Consider the following 17,707-nt stretch of genomic DNA (forward strand, 5'->3'; position numbering starts at 1 on the left):
GCAGCACCTGCGACTTTTTTTTTCTTCTTCTCTGAGTCACATGACCAATAGCGCTGTGCGCGTGTGTGTGTGTGTGTTGGAGGGAGGGGCTCACGATCAGGCGCTGGCCCTGGTGCTTAAAAAGTAATACCAATCGTCGAGACTCTCCCCTTTCGTAGTGACGACATTAAATACTTGAAGGTTATCCTGTAAGAATTCATCACATTATATTTGTTGACCCCATGATCAATGTAGTGAGGCTGATTGTTTAAACTCTTCTTAAATGGTGAAAGTATCCAATGGAAACACAAGTAAACTAAACATTCTCTTAGGCCCCGTCCTTTGTTCTGATGTTATTTCCTGACCATAACGTAAAGTTCAACACAACGGACGCACAGTAATGGCTGAGAATAACTATCAGAGAAGCAGTCCCGAGGACGGCCTGGATGGTATCCACAAAGGTCTAATGGAAGAGCTCACTTTGGCCGCGACGAGGATCGCTGTACTGACAAATCGGGGGAACGAACTAGAGATATTCAAGAAACAATCTGACCTCCAAAGATTGACTTTAAGACATAAGATCCAAGAAGGCTTGGAAAAAATGCAGAAAGTTGAAGCAAACCAAAAAAAAACAGATCGTCAAGCTCTGCAAGGCAGGAAAAAAGAAAACCTCTTGAGGAAACCTGCCTCAGGTTAACAAAAAAGACTCGAGGCGTCTTTGGGAAGAGGAAGGATGGTCAGTTCGAGCTGGGGGAAGTGAAGCAAAAGGCGAAAGGAGAGACTCCAAGATGTCCGGATAATGGTTAAATATCACGCGGCAGAAATTCAGAAGCTCTCTGAAGAAAAGCTTCTAGTTAGTAGGGAGGCAGATCTCCTGAAGTCCACCAAAGTCAACCTTGAGAAGTGCCTCTCAGAGAGCAGAAGTCTCCTCACAAACACGACAACCGAACTTGCCCAGATCCAGACGAACTGTAAGGAAATTATACGACTCTGAGGAGAGAGTACAAGACTCTCCCGAGAGTCTTGTACCCGAGAAACCCGAGATTCTGGAGAGAGCCTTTAGTGCTAAGCAGATGAAAAGCGAGCAACTGGAGGATGATTAGCAGCTCCTGGAGGAAATCTGCCTCCGGATGAAGAAAAAGAGCCTGCGGTTCTTTGGGAGGAGGATGGAAGACAGAGCCACGGAGCTGGCAAACATGTGGAGGAAGATGTTGGAGAAGGACACTGAAAATGGATATATCAGGAGGAGGAGGCACAATAACACTGAAACTGCAGGGTTGGCGGTTTGAGCCCCGGGTGATACATGTCCGGTGTCTCCTGAGCAAGACACACAATCCCTAACTGCTCCCCTTTAAAGGTGCTATGACAGTCCATCTAGGAGCTGTAAGCTATGAATGAATGAGAGAAGGAAATTCTGTTGATTTTGTTATGAGGATATATGTACTGCATGCGCGTATATACAATATGTATGTGTGTATATATGAATATGTCGATGACCATATAAGACTAGGAGTTTTATTTTGTGTGTGTGTGAATCCATGTATGGGATCATCCGTATGTTGGTTGATAGTGTGTGAGACAGTCTGTCGGACAATGAATGCCCGCCCAGTGTGGGAAACAGTCTGCAACAGTGAATAAGCCCCTCCCAATTTCCTCTCCCCCAACTATCATATTTACCCCCCTCCCCTCAAATAAGTACCCCCCCCCCCCAAAATCTCTTCTATCCACCCCCTCAGCCATCCTACCCCACAAATTTCCCTTCTCTCCACCTCCCCCTGCTAACCATGCTCCCCCCCAGCCATGTTATCTAATTTCCCCCTTACAGATATCTCAGTATTCATTTAAAGACCGCGGGTAGGAGGGGGTGGGGGGTGGAATGGGGCATATGCTGCTTGGAAGACCTTCTGTTTTAACAATGACAACAGGAGATTCCATGTGAAGGCTGCCTTTCATCAACACTAAAGCGCATGTCATTTTGTTTGTGGTCACGCTTTCGGCTCAGATATTGTTAGCTTGTACAATTTGCATGTTGTTGCTAACAATTAACAGTTATGGAAGTTGCATTCATAAAAACAAGACAATTCAGAGCAACAAATCATTTTTGTTACCCTTCCTCCCCTCCCACCCGCCTCTGTCTCTGGCACACAGCACGACTCACTGACTCACAGCGGAGAAGCTGTAAAGGGTAGGCCTGCCTTTCATATCCACATTAAAAGGAATGGCAACATTAATAAATTGATCTTTAGCTCATAATTTGCTCATTGAAAAGAAAGCTGCTGGTGACAAACATTTACCAAAAGTGAAGAATATAATCCTGACAAAGTAAGCTCCTGCACACACTCATCGGTGTCCTTATTAATGTAACACAGCAGAGACAAAGCAGTAGAATTCCTGTACACATTCGCCAAATGGAAACGGTTTGGACAAACCAGCCTTTCACTCAGATCAAAACTTCCATTTCAGCACAGTGGATAGCTCCTGAGGCTTAACCCATTAAGATGTCTACTAGCTAGCGAGGTGGGATGACCATTAAGCAGTCCACCATTTGATCAGAATATCTCAACAACTGATTCCACGATATTTGTAGAGACATTTATGGTCCCCAGAGGATAAGTCCTAGTAAAAGCCTTATACCAAATGCCATCAATGTCCTACTAATTTTAGTGCCATTGTCCTCAGAGCCTGGTGACAGACGCTCATAGTCCTCAGAGGACAAAGCCTACTGACTTTAGTGACAGAGCTCTTTGACCGAGGATGAGCTCTATGTTGGTAATTATCATGGTATCCAGAGGATGTATTCTAATGACTTTTGTCACTTTTGAAATCCAGCGTTGTCATTGGTTAAGAGTGAGTCACAGGGGTGCATTATTCAGCAAAAATGTACAGTTGCTGTTCACATTGACCCAAGCGTTGCGTATTACATTATCCAAAGCGACTTACATTGAATTTTTATCCCATTTTTTTACATTTTGGGTTAGGGTTAGGGTCATACAGGCCATATCACTGCACACTCAAAGTAACAGGCTAGATTTTGTTGACGCACGAAAGCGAGACAGACAGGTGCAAGTTACAGGCAACCAATCTAGCTGTCGGAGAAGGAAACAGAGCAGCTGCACGTAAACTTGCCATTAATGAGTCAATGGCGAGACTTTGGAGACGGCAATGTGAAGAACTCTGGCACGGACGACTCTGTGTCAGCAGTCGTTTTTCTGCCACGTTGACCCCTGCGGCTTAAAGACCGGTTCCTCTAATATATGTTCACATCTTTTTTTCGTTTAGGTGGTGCGGTTTATAATCAGGTGGGCTCTATAGTCCGAAATTTACGGTATTTATAATTTCGCTGGTAACCTTATTATAAAAGCAATAAAGTACTTGAGAACATACTTTATCTTCAATAATGTAACAGTTTGAGTTCTAACAATACCCCCGAATTTTTACCTTATTGGACGATAAAGTACAGCTTCTCGTACCATACATCTTAAATAAAAGACTAACATTCAGCAAAGCTCAGTCAGAACCACAAATGTTTTAACAAACTCAATTTGCGTAGGGGATTGACAAAACCAAGTATTCTCCGTCTTGTTTCCAAGTGCCCCTAGAATATATCTTACTATAACTTAACTATAACTTACTTAACTTTCCATTTAGCTGGAACATCACTTGTTTATGCCCTCTATAGGACTCCATCTTCCAGGCTTTTTAATCACAGTCAGTCATTAGGTTTTATCCCCAAGATGGTTTTAATTGAATAATTAAGTTGAGATTGAGCAATGCAAGAGGGAGGTCGGTCATAGCTGGAATTCACAAGGAAATTCTGAAGTAAAGCTAGTGAGTTTGAGTGTATTTCAGAAGAGATATTTACTGTGGTTCTTAGTCCGGCTTTATTCCATTAAGTGCAACCAAGTGATCATTTCTATCAGACTCAAATATTAAGACCCTTCGGGCTTATGGGAAATATTGTCCCTCAGTAGAGTAACTGTCCAGTAATTCTATGGTCAAATGCATCTTTCCAGTGATTGAGTTCTACAGCTGTAATAATGAAGCCTCACTCATGGCAACCTGCTCTCCATATAAGATGTTGGCATTATACAAACAATGCAAACCACGCTGTGTTCTCATCATACAGAAACCCACCAATACTATTTGGTTAACAATATTAAACAATTAATTCTGTTTGAGCAACAATTCAACTTGGTTAAGGTTGGAAACCAAATGTGTAACGACGTGACGGTGCCTGAAGCAGAGCATCAGAGGTGGCGCATGCACAGATACCGGAGAAAGGGTCAAGCACTTGACGAAAAAAAATAAGAAAACGATAGAGAACACCAGGACACACATGGACATCTCCGCCAAACTCACTGTATTAGGGAAAGTTAACATCGCGACCCAGCTGGACGACGGACACAGGTTTGCGGTGAGGAAACACAACATACATTTATCTTTTATTATGATGTATTTACGATATGGTATTTGTTTATCATATAAACATGATGTTGTCTGAAACTAATTGGCTGGCCCTACCAAAATAAAATTCCACAAGCCGCCACAGGTAGCGCACTGCATCGTAACATCGCAGAATACCTAAGGTTACATAACAAGCATAAAGCTTTGTTTATGTTTGTTCGACCAACCCACCATCCATTCTCGCTAGTATAAGTATTATACCACCTAACATTCAATTATTGTTATTGTTACTATTGCAATTATAATTATACTATACTACAGAGCAAAGGCAGTAACTAAATTCCCACTACTTCCTGATAATGTTAAGCCAAATAAAAAAAAAGCCAATTAAAACATCCCTCTTCAATTCCTTCTTCTTCAATAGTATATTACATCGTTATCTCCTCTAGTTGGTAGTGCTAAATCATTTAAAATTGGCTTCGACGTGCAAAAATGAAGGGATACTCGTCCGCTGTAAAATAGCCACGGCCCACCTAATGTGACAAAAGATTTAAAGGTTGGGACCTACAAGGGGTTTGTTCCCCACATTGTGTGAGTGTTAAACGCTAACATGGTTAATCACACAGGCCTTGAACAAAACCAGCAGGGATTTCCCCCCGTTGGTTGGACAGGATCTGTGTTGACTCTGTGTCCTTTTAGCCGTGCAGAATCATAAACCCCTCGCTGCCTAATCCACTCATTGTCAGCATGTTCACGACTGCGGCAGACAGTGGTTGTGAATGTAAGCGTATGATTATTTATGTGGTTTAATCTGGGTCATCTGGATTTGTTCACCTCCTATCATGACAGGAAGTCTTGTCTAGGTGATGGGAATGGGGGGGGTAGTCAATTTGGTCCAGTCTACCCCTATATTCAAATCTCAGGTATTTTTGGGGAAATATACATACTTATCAAAACTTCTAGACTTGGCCCAACAATGTCTATAGCTTATCAGCACGCTAACATCCTCAAAATGTCAATGTTAACATCTGTAGTGAATAATTGTGACAAGATTAGAAAAGTCATTCATCCTCTGGGAAGTGTGTATATCTGTGAAACCTTGAGCAGATCCATTGAGAGTGGCAGCAGTGGCAGAGCAGGGTTCTCCTTCAGTCAAAAGATTGGCATTTAGGTCTCGATAGATAGTAGCACCTTACATCAGTGTGGGGATTGGTGTGAATGGATTCAAGACATGTAGAACAATAGTGCTTTAAATGAAAGGAAACACCAGACAGGCCCATCCACCCGTTAAGTGTAAATATTTCTCACCTGCTGCCGGCGATAAATGAAAAATCAGGGGATCATCAAAGGTCGTATTGTTCATCCTCTGGGAACTGTGTAAATCTGAACCAAATGCCATGGCATTTATCACATAGTTGCTTCAACCAAAAATCTGAAACTCATGATGTAACCACAGGAACGTTCAGAGGATCAACATAATCAAAAGCTCTGGTGACCATAAATGTCAGAACAAAATATTGTGGCAATCCATCCAATAGTTTTGATCCAATTACAGTTGAATCAAGGCATGCCATCCCTAGAGCAACAACGCTAACCAATACTTTTTATGCCGGTGATGAAATGCAACAATTTGTGTGCCAACGCTTCGTCGGCGACGACGACTATCTGCTTGGTTGGCCCAGTCATTTTGTAACTTAATCTTTTCGGGTAGCATCAGGACAAAAGGGCTGCCTGCAACGCAGGAATGAACCCTCCCAGTATCCGTGCGCACTCTGTTTATTTCTGCATGTTCTTGTTGTTGTTGGCCCCCGACCCAGGCCAGGAGAGGGAAAGAGGATTGCAGGGGGGGGTGAGAAGAGTCCCTGAAGAGAGAGACGCCGATGATGAAGACTCACAAGTAAGTCTTACAACGTTGCTGGTTGGACTTTAGGTGTCACTGCGGTGACCCCTCCAACTTTGTGTCCCAGACCTTTTTCCACCCCCTCCCCCCCCCCCCCTTTACACAGATAAATGTCTCACCTTCCCTCAACTGCTGTCTTGCTTATCTGTTGGGAGCGGTTCAGCTCAGCAGTTCATGGGAAATCCGGGCCCGGATGGGGGAGGGGGGCGCAGCGTTGTTGTGTGGAACGATAACCCGCGTGTCACTCCAGAATACCGCCGACGGCTCTCAGTAAAAACCCATGGCTTTGTCTTCTGTCAGTGTCGCCATCACAGCTAAACGCCTGTGACTGCACAGCTCATCGCCAGAGAGAGGTGTCATCCCGGAGATGTATCGCCCGGCAACATGTCCCTGTCTCTTTGCTGGTCCACTTGAGGTGCAAAAGTGGAGTGACTCAGGCTGGTGTGTGTGTGTGTGTGTCTGTGTATGCACTTGTATGGCTGTCCTTGGGACGGCTTTTGGTAAAGTGGGGTCATTTCCCAAGGTGGGAACTGGCCGTTAAACTGACCCATCTGGACTCCCAGTTCTCCGCAATCAAGTGCAGTTCACCAGCGCACTACTCAGTTATACTCACAATAGGAGGTGTCGGTAGGGCTAGGTAAGGACAAAAATGTATCTCGCTGTATTTTGTATGATTCTGGCGGGATCACGGTATATCACGGTATTTTTGTCCGAGTAAACACATTTCCTCCTGCATTGCTCTTTTCTGTGTTTTCATGTAGCGACAGTTTGTTCTTGTGATAGCGGGTGACCTGCACCCAGAATGCAGTGTAATTTTATAAATATACAATTATGAGTGTTACAAATTGTTAATGTGCCGCAAACTCTTGTGTCACTTTGTTTGACCCTGTTGAAGAATATTAGTTGTGGGTTATTAATTGTTGTTGTAAAGTTATAACCATGACTCAATCTCAATACATGTAGCTCTGACTAGATACAATATATTTAACTGCTTGTCGAAAAGCAACAAAAGTTGTTATGTCTATGCCAGGGAGTGAAAAATTCAAACCATAAGGAAAATTAAAAACCGTTGATCCGGTATACCGCCCTGCTGATCTCCAACATGATATATTGTCATCATGTTAACAGTACACATATGATAATATGGTGTAAATAGTTTGGCGTCTCTTAAAAGCACACTTTTGTAAAGTTATGGTTACACTTACAACCTCCCTACACTCATATTAGCGTCGTTCATTTGCCAAAGAAAAAGGCAAAACGCACAATAAAAGAGATGACTGAGGGAATTTTATACTTATATTTTCTTTCCAATTTTTTATACATATGGCAAATTTAACCATTATCATGAATCTCTTCTGACATTGGATAGATGTTAAGTGAAAGCTTTGAACTGGATTACTACAATTTTTGTCGTGTCTCAGTTTGATGATAATTTGAGGTTATTTGATGAAATATTTCAATTAACCAAGAGAGGACAGATGGCACAGACGGTTCTCTCGAGTCCGCATGTCCCGGTGTCCTTCGGCAAGACACTGAACCCGAAATTGCTACCAAAATTGGGGTGGATGGGTGAATGTTGAAAGGTTGTGCATAAATAGCAAAAGACTGAAAAGGCGATAGGAAGCAAACATTTCAAAGAGTTTAAAAAGTGGTCCGTTTCTTCATAGATTGTCATTGGCACAAAATGCCAAGCCTGGGTCTCAGGTCAGCCTGAGGTCAATCCCATGGGGCACAGCACTTAGTACTGTTACATTAAGCTACATGAATTGTTATTTCTGAAACTACGGCTGTGGTGCCAAACTCCGGCGCCTTGTGGACACCGGAGTCCTGCACCCGTCACACACCTCTGTGTGTGTACTTCAATGAAACTGTAATTGATTGCAATTACAGATGGTGACAATCGCATTTATTTATTGAAAGGCAGCCGAATGCCCCCTCCGCTCCCGTATCATAAACAAGTTACACAAACCATTCTCTAGCTATAGCGAGTCGGCGGTTGCAAAGGAAGAATGATATTGTAACTAAGTCTTGTAAAATATCACTCACTTGGCAGCAAAACTACTCCTACTATAACAGCCTACTATTAACAAATTCAAACAAGGTATGCCATGTAGTTGCACTGGTTTTAGTACTTCAACAATTTAAGCATTTTCTTTGGGGTGAATAGGCAGTCCAAAGTCCAAAGTAAATACAATCTATTCCATCCCAACTGTAAGTGATCTCTAGCTCGGCCCGAAAGAAGTGACTTCCCGGAGAGTTGGCTGTTCATCGCACCGGGGCCAAGAAGCAGTCCCACGCACATACCCCATCTAATCCAAAATGTTTTGTTTTTATTAGCTGTGTGTCTCCGTCTTTAAAGCTTCCAGCTGCTGGCCGTGGCTTCACTTCCGTGTCCAACGTTTCAACGCTCCCTGCGTTTGTTTGTTTGTACAATGTGTTCTTGCACACTCTGGCCCCCGGGACCATGAACGCTCTGGAAACGTGCGCGCGCACCTGTGTGTTTCAGGTGGCCTAACTATTAGGAGGTCGTCCCTCTGGAGGCCCCCTCTGCTGGAGCTCCGTATCTCTCGTTCATTACTGTACTGTTGTTTTGCAAAATTTCTGTCAGCACTCCAGCCATCTCGTCCCCCTCTATCCCCTCTCGTCGTGTCTGCCTCTCTCTTGCTGCTCTCATTCTGTGCCTGCTCCAGCCGGTCTGAGGGATCAGGAGCTGTGGTTGCCGTGGCAACTCGTCCTAGCCCTATCGCTGAATAGATCATCCCGGTATTGTGTTCGCCGCCACTTCCCCTCCGTCGCAAAGCAACCACCAAACAGACAGATGTGTCGACTTCTTCACCTCAAGCCTCTGGTTTTACCCCCGTATCTACTTTTTTTGATTAATTCTTTCTTCCTCCCCGATCTTCTCTTGCCCCATCACTGTATTTTGCCTTAGTCAGCTGTTTGATTTGGTGTGGCAGCCAGAGTGAGAGGAAATAGGCCTTCATCATTTTCTGGGATATCCCATCATGCCTCCTCCATCGGCAAGATACTGATAACCTATCCTGAGGATCTATTACAGGTAAATACGGCATCGGGACAGCACATGGATTCATGCTTACACAAGCAGACATGCTGGGATGGATCTTTGCTACAAATAAAAACTCCTGCGTTCACAACGTCTCTGACAGGGAGAGCTGCAGTGGAGGCGGAAATAATCCCACGGGATCAGCTAAACTAACACTTCAGTTTCACTGAAGCCTGTTGAGGAGGTAAAGAGTGAAAGCAGTGCAGTATGGCTCATAATACGAATTGCCAAGCTACCACTTAAATTGTTAGTTAATTTACCTTTTGTTTGTTTAAGCAATCATACTGCCAATTTTCTCAATGGGTTTAATGTAGGGCTGTCAAAACCAACTAATTATTCGCATATTTTTTTAATAATTAATCGCAACCAAAAGTTTGTTTTTCTTCCAGAAACTAAATCTTACATGTAATGAGTAATCACTTTATAAAACGTGTATTTAAGACAATGTTGTTTAATTGTTAATGTCATTTTAAACACAAAACTACACACATTTGATCATTTTGGAGGCAGAATTCCACCGGAACATGTTGAACTAGTAACTCAGGTGCGTTAGCCTAGCAGCTAGCTTTAGCCTAGCAGCTAGCTTAGCATAGCTTTGGTTTAAGGGGTCCGTTTGACACGTGGAGGAATTCCTCTGCAGTTTTCCGCTGTATGTCGCGCCTCTGTTTGTTTTACTTCCAAAGCAGAAAGCTCTCTCCATCTTGAGCTACCGCCTTGCTTTCTCAGGGTTTCACCATGCAAGGGATCATTTCAGTCTGAAGATTATGTCCAGTGGAACCATGAATGTCTTTAACAAGATATGTGGCAACCCATTTCATTTACGTGCATATTTACGTGCGTTTGTTTACAGCAAAGTCATTTGATTCATCTTCCGAAACCGGAATGAATCTCAATAACAAATATTTAGGGCTGGGTATCGTTATAGAAACATTGTGACACCAGTACCACTCACGATTGAGTTCTATTTTCCCTGGGCAGTTAAACCCCAATTTTAATCTGCCGATTATTGAATCCACACACTTATCATTGACCCTGCCAAATATCTAGACAGTACGATCCATTTAAAATATGTAACACAAGGTGAGGTTTTCCCCCGATGAATTAACGAAAAGACATTGAGAGCTGAAACGTCCATAGGTTTAGCGTATTGACACGGCTCATCGAGTGGCAGATAGTTGACTGTGAATCTTGTTCTAGGGAAGTAAAGCTACCGCCATCTAATTGACAGTGCAGAAGTAAAGAATGCAGCTTTAATCTATGGAGGTATTGACAGTGTCGCTCCAGGATGTGTCTTTAATATGTAACCAGTGACTAAATTCAGGGTTAATGTCTCCGAAAGCTCCTGATTGCCCCTGTTTCTGTTCCTCGGGCCCCAAGATCTAAGACCGGGTTAATTATTTGTCAGTATTCTATCCTGATGTACCAAATATCAGCTGAGCCTGTATTTCGTCAGAGTTGATCTATTCTCAGCAAGTGCACAAACAACTCACCGGTAAACCCCTGAGAAGTAATAACTGGAAATCAACAGTGATTTCCAAAATAGTTTAATATTTTGGGATCCTCTTTCCTGCTTGGAGTCGAGCAACAAGGGCGATACCACCCTCCAATGCCTGTCGGTTCAATATGGGGATCAAGCCAGGAGATTAATGCATAAGTGTGGCATAATTGATTTATTCATAAAATAATTAGGTAACACATTAAAAAAAAATCTAGGCTAACCATAGGAGATATATAATATATTAATCAGTGTATTGTGGAAAGATTTTCTTTTCTTTGGAGATTGTCATGCTAGTTGATTACAACGTTCAGTCTTTACACTAAGCTAAGCTGTGTTAAACAAACGTTGTCCTTGCTCTAGTCTCACATTTAGCCTACACACACGTGATTGATATCCATCATCTCGCATTTCTTTTGTCAGAATTGTGAAAACGTTAAGACATGTTTTGTGGAATAGAGCCAGTTAAATCTTGCATATGCTACATGCTCTGCTGCGTGCTGTAGGACTATAATAAGCCACTGTTTTACACAGAATCGGTGTGCAGTCAATTTATCTGGTCCATTTAGTTCATTTTTTTAATTACTGTAACTATATGCATTTATTTGTATATTATGGTTCCACTGCAACATTTGAATAAGCCATGTTTTTGGAGGACTGGAAAATCTTCAATACTACTTGGCAATGGAATATTTTGAATATTTTTTTCACCCTACACTAATGAAAAATAAAATAAATACAACAGGTAAATAAATCAAAAAGTCAGGATGTGATCAAATTCATCAAGATCCATCTTCGGGGTATCATGATTGCCTCTTTTGAATTTCATTGCCATCCAACATTGACATCCTTCTACTCCACTTGCATGGCTGAAAAAAAAGTGTAACCAGAATGTAAATAGCCTTTTACATTAAACTGTGTCTTTTAATTGCCGTTTTTTGTTTTGTAACCAGGGTTTCAGAAACTGTGCATCTTCTTAACTCGAGGCCCATGTCGACAAGTTTCAAATATAAGTAGGTCTTGGCTGATCAAAGAATTTAGAGAGAGCGTTGCCTGGTGACGTTGTTATTTTCCACATGAATAGATATTCTGCAGCAGAAGGCTCTTAAGAGGATAGAGAGGCCAACAATGTACTATATATTAGGCAAACTGTGATCACTGCATCTCTTTAAATTACACAAGGCGGTTAAGTAGAGGTAAGGAGGTAATATTTCACAACATTAAGGCTTTTGAATGTCATGATTTTTTGAAAGAAAATGTGTTGTGGTGTTTGCAGCAAATACCAGAACTCTTAGGGTTGTTCTATCAGGGACCTGCTGCATGGTGTTAGTCCCACACTCCATATTTTATGAAGTAGGTGTCACTGTTTATGAAGTGACACCTACTGTTTATTTATGAAGCGACGGTGTGACTTGGTAAAACAATATAATCTGTGTATGAAAATGTTAATCTGAGCAGCTATGAGGATTTTAACAGCTTTTATTCAGTGTCATAAGAGGAATGTGCACGTTCTACTGTAAGCGCTCATCTCCTCTGAAGAGGACCAATGAGTGTATATCGCCATCTATTGGTCATATCATTTTAACACACCTATCATGTGTCTTGTGTTGGGCTTTGTGCCAGAAAGGATGTATTATATATTATATTTTCCTAAACCAAATCGATTTTTGGGTAGAAAGCCCTAAAGGAAAACTGTACTTATGTACCCTGGGTATAATAGATTGAAAATTAAATTAAATTAAATCTTTATGACTGAACCACGCTACCTTTTGACTAGTCTTTATTGCGAAACTAAATGGCTGTAGATTAATGTTAAAAAGGGTCTAAAATAATAATACAGCAACAATCAAATTAGCAACTAGTTATTTGTTGCTGTGTTAATGTTCTGAATTTGGTAATACAGTTGCCCGGCTTCATGCGCATATTAATGTGTGTGAGTCCCTGCATGTGTGCCCCTCTGATTGGATAATTGTAGCTAAGTCAGTTAAAGCTTGGATTCCCTCTGAGGTAAACACTGCTCTCTCTGTAAGCACTGTTAGCTGCTAGACGCTGACTCAGCTTTTGCCATGTTGAGAGCTGCAAAGAATCTGACAATCATCAACATGCTCAGAATTTCACATTTAGCAGCCTTTTGCAAAATTGTCAAATTAGCGTAATCAATTTAATCATCTAAACCTTTAGCAGGAAAATTAATTTGTGTATTTTCATGGGCGTTGAACCGCTGTTTGAAGTAACTTTTTCACATAGCTTTCTCTAAACTGTAGCTTGAAAAACTACAGCCTGAAACCAAATAGCACCGTGGAAAGGCTCCTAAAGCAGTCAGACACATCCGACCCTGGTCCTCACCGGCCCATTCAGAATAATCAGGATCATTTACAAGTCCCACTTTCAATGGTTGACAGACAACGTCGGCGGTGTCAGTCAACCACGGCTGTCGGGGGTCAAAGCTCAGGGCACACTTGATTCCACGGAACGACCGTGTGCCGATCAATCATTTACCGCACCTTTTCAAATGAAATCCAGGCGTCTTCTGGCCCGACGCCAGCAGCGGCGTATCGCTCCCTGGCGCTAACTGTGAAATGGCGGCGGAGTGGCCTAATTAAACCGGAGGAGGTAACTTCGTCCACCCAGAGAAATCCACCTGACCGAGTGCCAGTCCATCTCCATTAGACCGCCTCCTGTTTCTCCATGACTCAGACCGACCGTGCCATCGCACCCGCCCCACTGACACCCCGAGCAAGGGCCCGCCGGCCGAGATGAGAGGCCCCGCCGTGCCTGGAGAGAGATCTAAACTACTTAGAGGATGAGCGGTGGTCTGAGCTCCCTTCAGACGTCCCAGGGCCCGTTTAGCCACGGATAGCAAGCTAAGTGCCCTGTTAGTTCACTACCTCCCCAAACCTTCCAGCTCGATTCCCGCCAGCCTCTTAAGAGATGCTGCACGGCTTCTTCTTCTTTTTTCTCCCCTCTCTCTCTCCTCCTCTCAAAGCTGCTGAGCAAAGAAAAGCACATTTGTCACACTCTAGGGATTTTCAGGTATCAACGCCTGTAACAGCCCATGAACCTCCTGCTGCTGCACAGCTTTATAGACAGAGGCTGCTTTTGTTAAGCAATTACTGGGAAGTATTTGTTTTGATGAAGCTGGAAATGTTCTTTTATATAAAACAACGTAGATGGCGGGACGGAGAGTGGAACCCCCGGTACGGGTGCTTCGACCTTCAAGGTCGATTAATAATGTCTTTCCTCATGTTGCGTTCTAAAGGTGAGGATGTCGTGCATGTTGTCTGCACAAAGAATTGTTTTTGTTGTCAATTAAAATCCAATAGAATGTAAAGTAACAATACCACTGGATCTTGCTGTGCATCAACAACACACATGTTCTTAAGTCTTAAACACAGGAGAAAAAAATATCAGAATAGGTCCTTCCAATCACATCGCGTCCACCATGTGATGCAGGAAGAAAAAGTTGGGGACTATTTGCAGCTGCAGATGAATACACCACTAGCCATGCATTTTTTACCCAAAATACAGTTTTTTCAATTGCTAACAAGCATTGTTCAATACTCAAACCACATTTTCAAAACTCTTCACACATTCAGCGACACACAAGTGTGTACGGACGTAACTGTGAATCATTTTTCATTGCTTTCAGATCACCACATTATAAAAAGATCCACAAACACTTGTCATTCACACTCCACATTTCTACAGTAATTACTTTGAAATGTAGAAAATCAAAGAATTATCAGTCCAAGCTAATTGCAATTTCAAAGCAAACCCAGGTGTCCTGCTCTACCCTCAATACCATGTTTGAGTAAAAGGTGATAGCTTGGAACGGATTTTGTTTGGAAATAAGGATCACAGAAGACAGGTCGTGGAGAAAGAGGAGTGATATGGGTGAGAGTTGGGTTCGATTAACTGTTTGGCCAAGATGAATCTGGGTAACGCAGACTATATGAAGAGTTTTGAAAGTGTGGTTTCAGTATTGAACAATGTTCGACAATTGAAAAAGACAAAACATTTTTTAACCCTACACTAATGAAAAATGAAATAAATGGAACAGGTAAATAAATCAAATGACCTGTTTTCTTTTGTAAATTGAAAGCAAACAGAGCTCCCTTGCAGGTCCCAGCTCATTTCACTCCTTCCACATAGGAAAAACCTTATATGGGCTATAGGTTTACTGACGCTTATGCCGAAGGCTTGTATCCAACTGGCGTGAGGTTAAATATTAAAAAAATAATGGTTTCTTACCCTGCCCTTTGCAGCATCTCTATTTTCAGGGCCAATTTACAGAAACCCAGAGCACACCTGTCAATCAAACTCTCGGGTGGACGGGCTCGTTCCGTTGCTCCCAGGTGGCAGGACTCCCTTACTAGTGGAGCAGGGGCGTGGCTTAGTAACGCCGCTGAAAGGTGACACGTTTGGGTCACGTCTTGTTGGCATTGTTTGGGTTTCCTTGTGATTTCCCTGATGACACTCGGCCTGATGATAAAGGGTATAGTGCGGCATATTTGAACAAATTAATGGTTATATCCAATTTCCGATATAAAATGTTGGCTTTCTAGAGTTTTTGTTTGCAGGTATTATCATTTATGGATCACAGATGTTAAGGTGTATTGCTTTATTTTAAATATTTAATGTGTCTAGACTGGAAACTCAATAAGGAGAGAACGGCCGAGTTTCCTTTCAGCCGGCCTGACTGTATCAATAAGACGCCCATATTCATCAAATTACAACCCCCACTTAGGAAGAGTACAGTGTTCATCACTATGCAGCTCTATTAACCAGGGAAACGGTTACACCCTGAACATCACGTCACACACCCACAGCTCCTCTTTCAGTTCAGGTGACTCAACAGATAAGAATAAATACTGAACATAGTTAAAATATGCACATAGGGAAATAAAAAAAAGATGTCAAATAAAAACAAGGCTACTACCTATAAAGACGTGAATATGATGATAAAAGGATATTAGTCAAATCATTCCATTTGGGTGGTGTGATCTCTGCTGGTTTCACACATCTGTCAGTTCTACTCAGTACCAGCAGGTGGCGCTCTGCTCGCATAGCTAAAGAACGAGGACCATGACATCTTCACAGACACGGACACTTCTGCTTGTATATTTTTCCCGAACCGGAAAATATTGTTCAAAATTCTATAAAATATCCTGTAACAAAAAAATCCTGTTAAATAAATAAACATTTACAAAGATTTTTGGCATTATTGTGATTATCACACATTGCAACACCATTTTAAATCCCACATGTCAGTTTCTCTTCACCTGTCTTAGGTTTCTTCAAGCTATGAATACCAATATCAGCTAATTATCTACATAAATACAAATCAAAATGTATTCATCAACATAAATATATGTTTAATATTTCCCCACAAAATAAACTGTATTTGTATTAATTACAAAACAAAATCTCATTCTCTCCTTCATAAAAAGGAGACTTGGAGCCGTGTGAATATGCTCTTGATGTACATTTTAAACAATGATTACAACGATATATTTCCGGACTCATTTTCATATAAAAACAGTCGGACAAAATCAAACTAAATATCGATAATGAACAATGGAGGCTCAAATCAAGGTAAAGAATTCCTTTATTCCTAAAGGGCAGCTTCTTCTGGATCTGCCTTTATTAGTTGTGATGTTTGAGTCCATATGTTTTATCGGGTAATATCAGGTTTTAATCAGCTACTATCTCTAGCAATATAAAAATGTACTCAGCAAAAAGTACGTTGTTCTAATAGTTATTGAACTTCTCTGATCAATTGAATAAATAACTGATTAATTGAATTGAATTAAATTGAATTATTTGTCTTCCTTCAATTTATTACTTTTTCTTTTGTCCTCTGTCTGGTTTTTTTCTTGCCAACACCCAAAAATCTTGTGCAACTAACCTCCTACCGATGAAAATCTTAATAGCTGGTTTCTACAAGAACCACATTACATAATACATAAACACAAAAGAAGACATACAAAAACAGTCAGTTTAAGTATGTAATTATTTAAAAAGAAAATCAAATTTGTAGATTTGGGTTTTTCGTCACATTTGAACAGATCGTTTCATCCCTTGTCTCAGAGCAGACGGTTTTCTGCGTACCATTCACGTGTCCCAGCTAGTAGGCATGTGCTGACCAGGACCCTGACACCGGCCCACCTGAATGCCATGCAGCCCTTTTTTGTGATCAGTGATACTGCAAGATGCTGGAATGAAGCCCTCAAACACATTTAAAGGCTTCTGATGTTCACTGACCATGTGGTAAATAACAAGTGTCCATAATGTTGAAAGAAAAGGCAATTGGACAAATTATTATCTCATAATTTACGTAACAGAATTGAAATGTTACTACTATTTATGCAAGATGTTCCAAAATATAAAAAATATATAGAAACTCGTAATGAAAGAGTTGCAACTCAACCATTATTATAATTCTGTTTTACACCGCCGACCCGTTTTTTTTGCTTTACAGACAAAATAAATTAGAAATTAAATGTCTTCATTCGTCCTGGATAAACATTTAAAAGCACCGATTTAATAACAATAATAATACCCGCTCAGGTCCTTCTCATCATGCAGAGCCTGCTGTGTACATCCCAATGCACTCTACATCTGTTTAGTTCTCCATGACGTAACGCGGCTTGTTTAACTCGTCTTGCGGCCTGCTGGGCGCATCCCGACCTTGGATTGAGAGTTGAGAAGCACTCCCTTGTAAACGTTGCATCTTGTCTTTTTTTTCCTCTTATCCTCAAGGTGGCGATACACTTCAGGAAACCAAGCCAGCGTCGCCGCAGCAACAGCGGATGAGGCTGCTTCATTTCTGCTCCGTGTCAGAAGCAGGAAAAAAACAAAAAAA

The sequence above is a fragment of the Pungitius pungitius genome, chromosome 3 (assembly GCF_949316345.1).
Source record: "Pungitius pungitius chromosome 3, fPunPun2.1, whole genome shotgun sequence".
In the NCBI taxonomy this organism is placed as follows: Eukaryota; Metazoa; Chordata; class Actinopteri; order Perciformes; family Gasterosteidae; genus Pungitius; species Pungitius pungitius.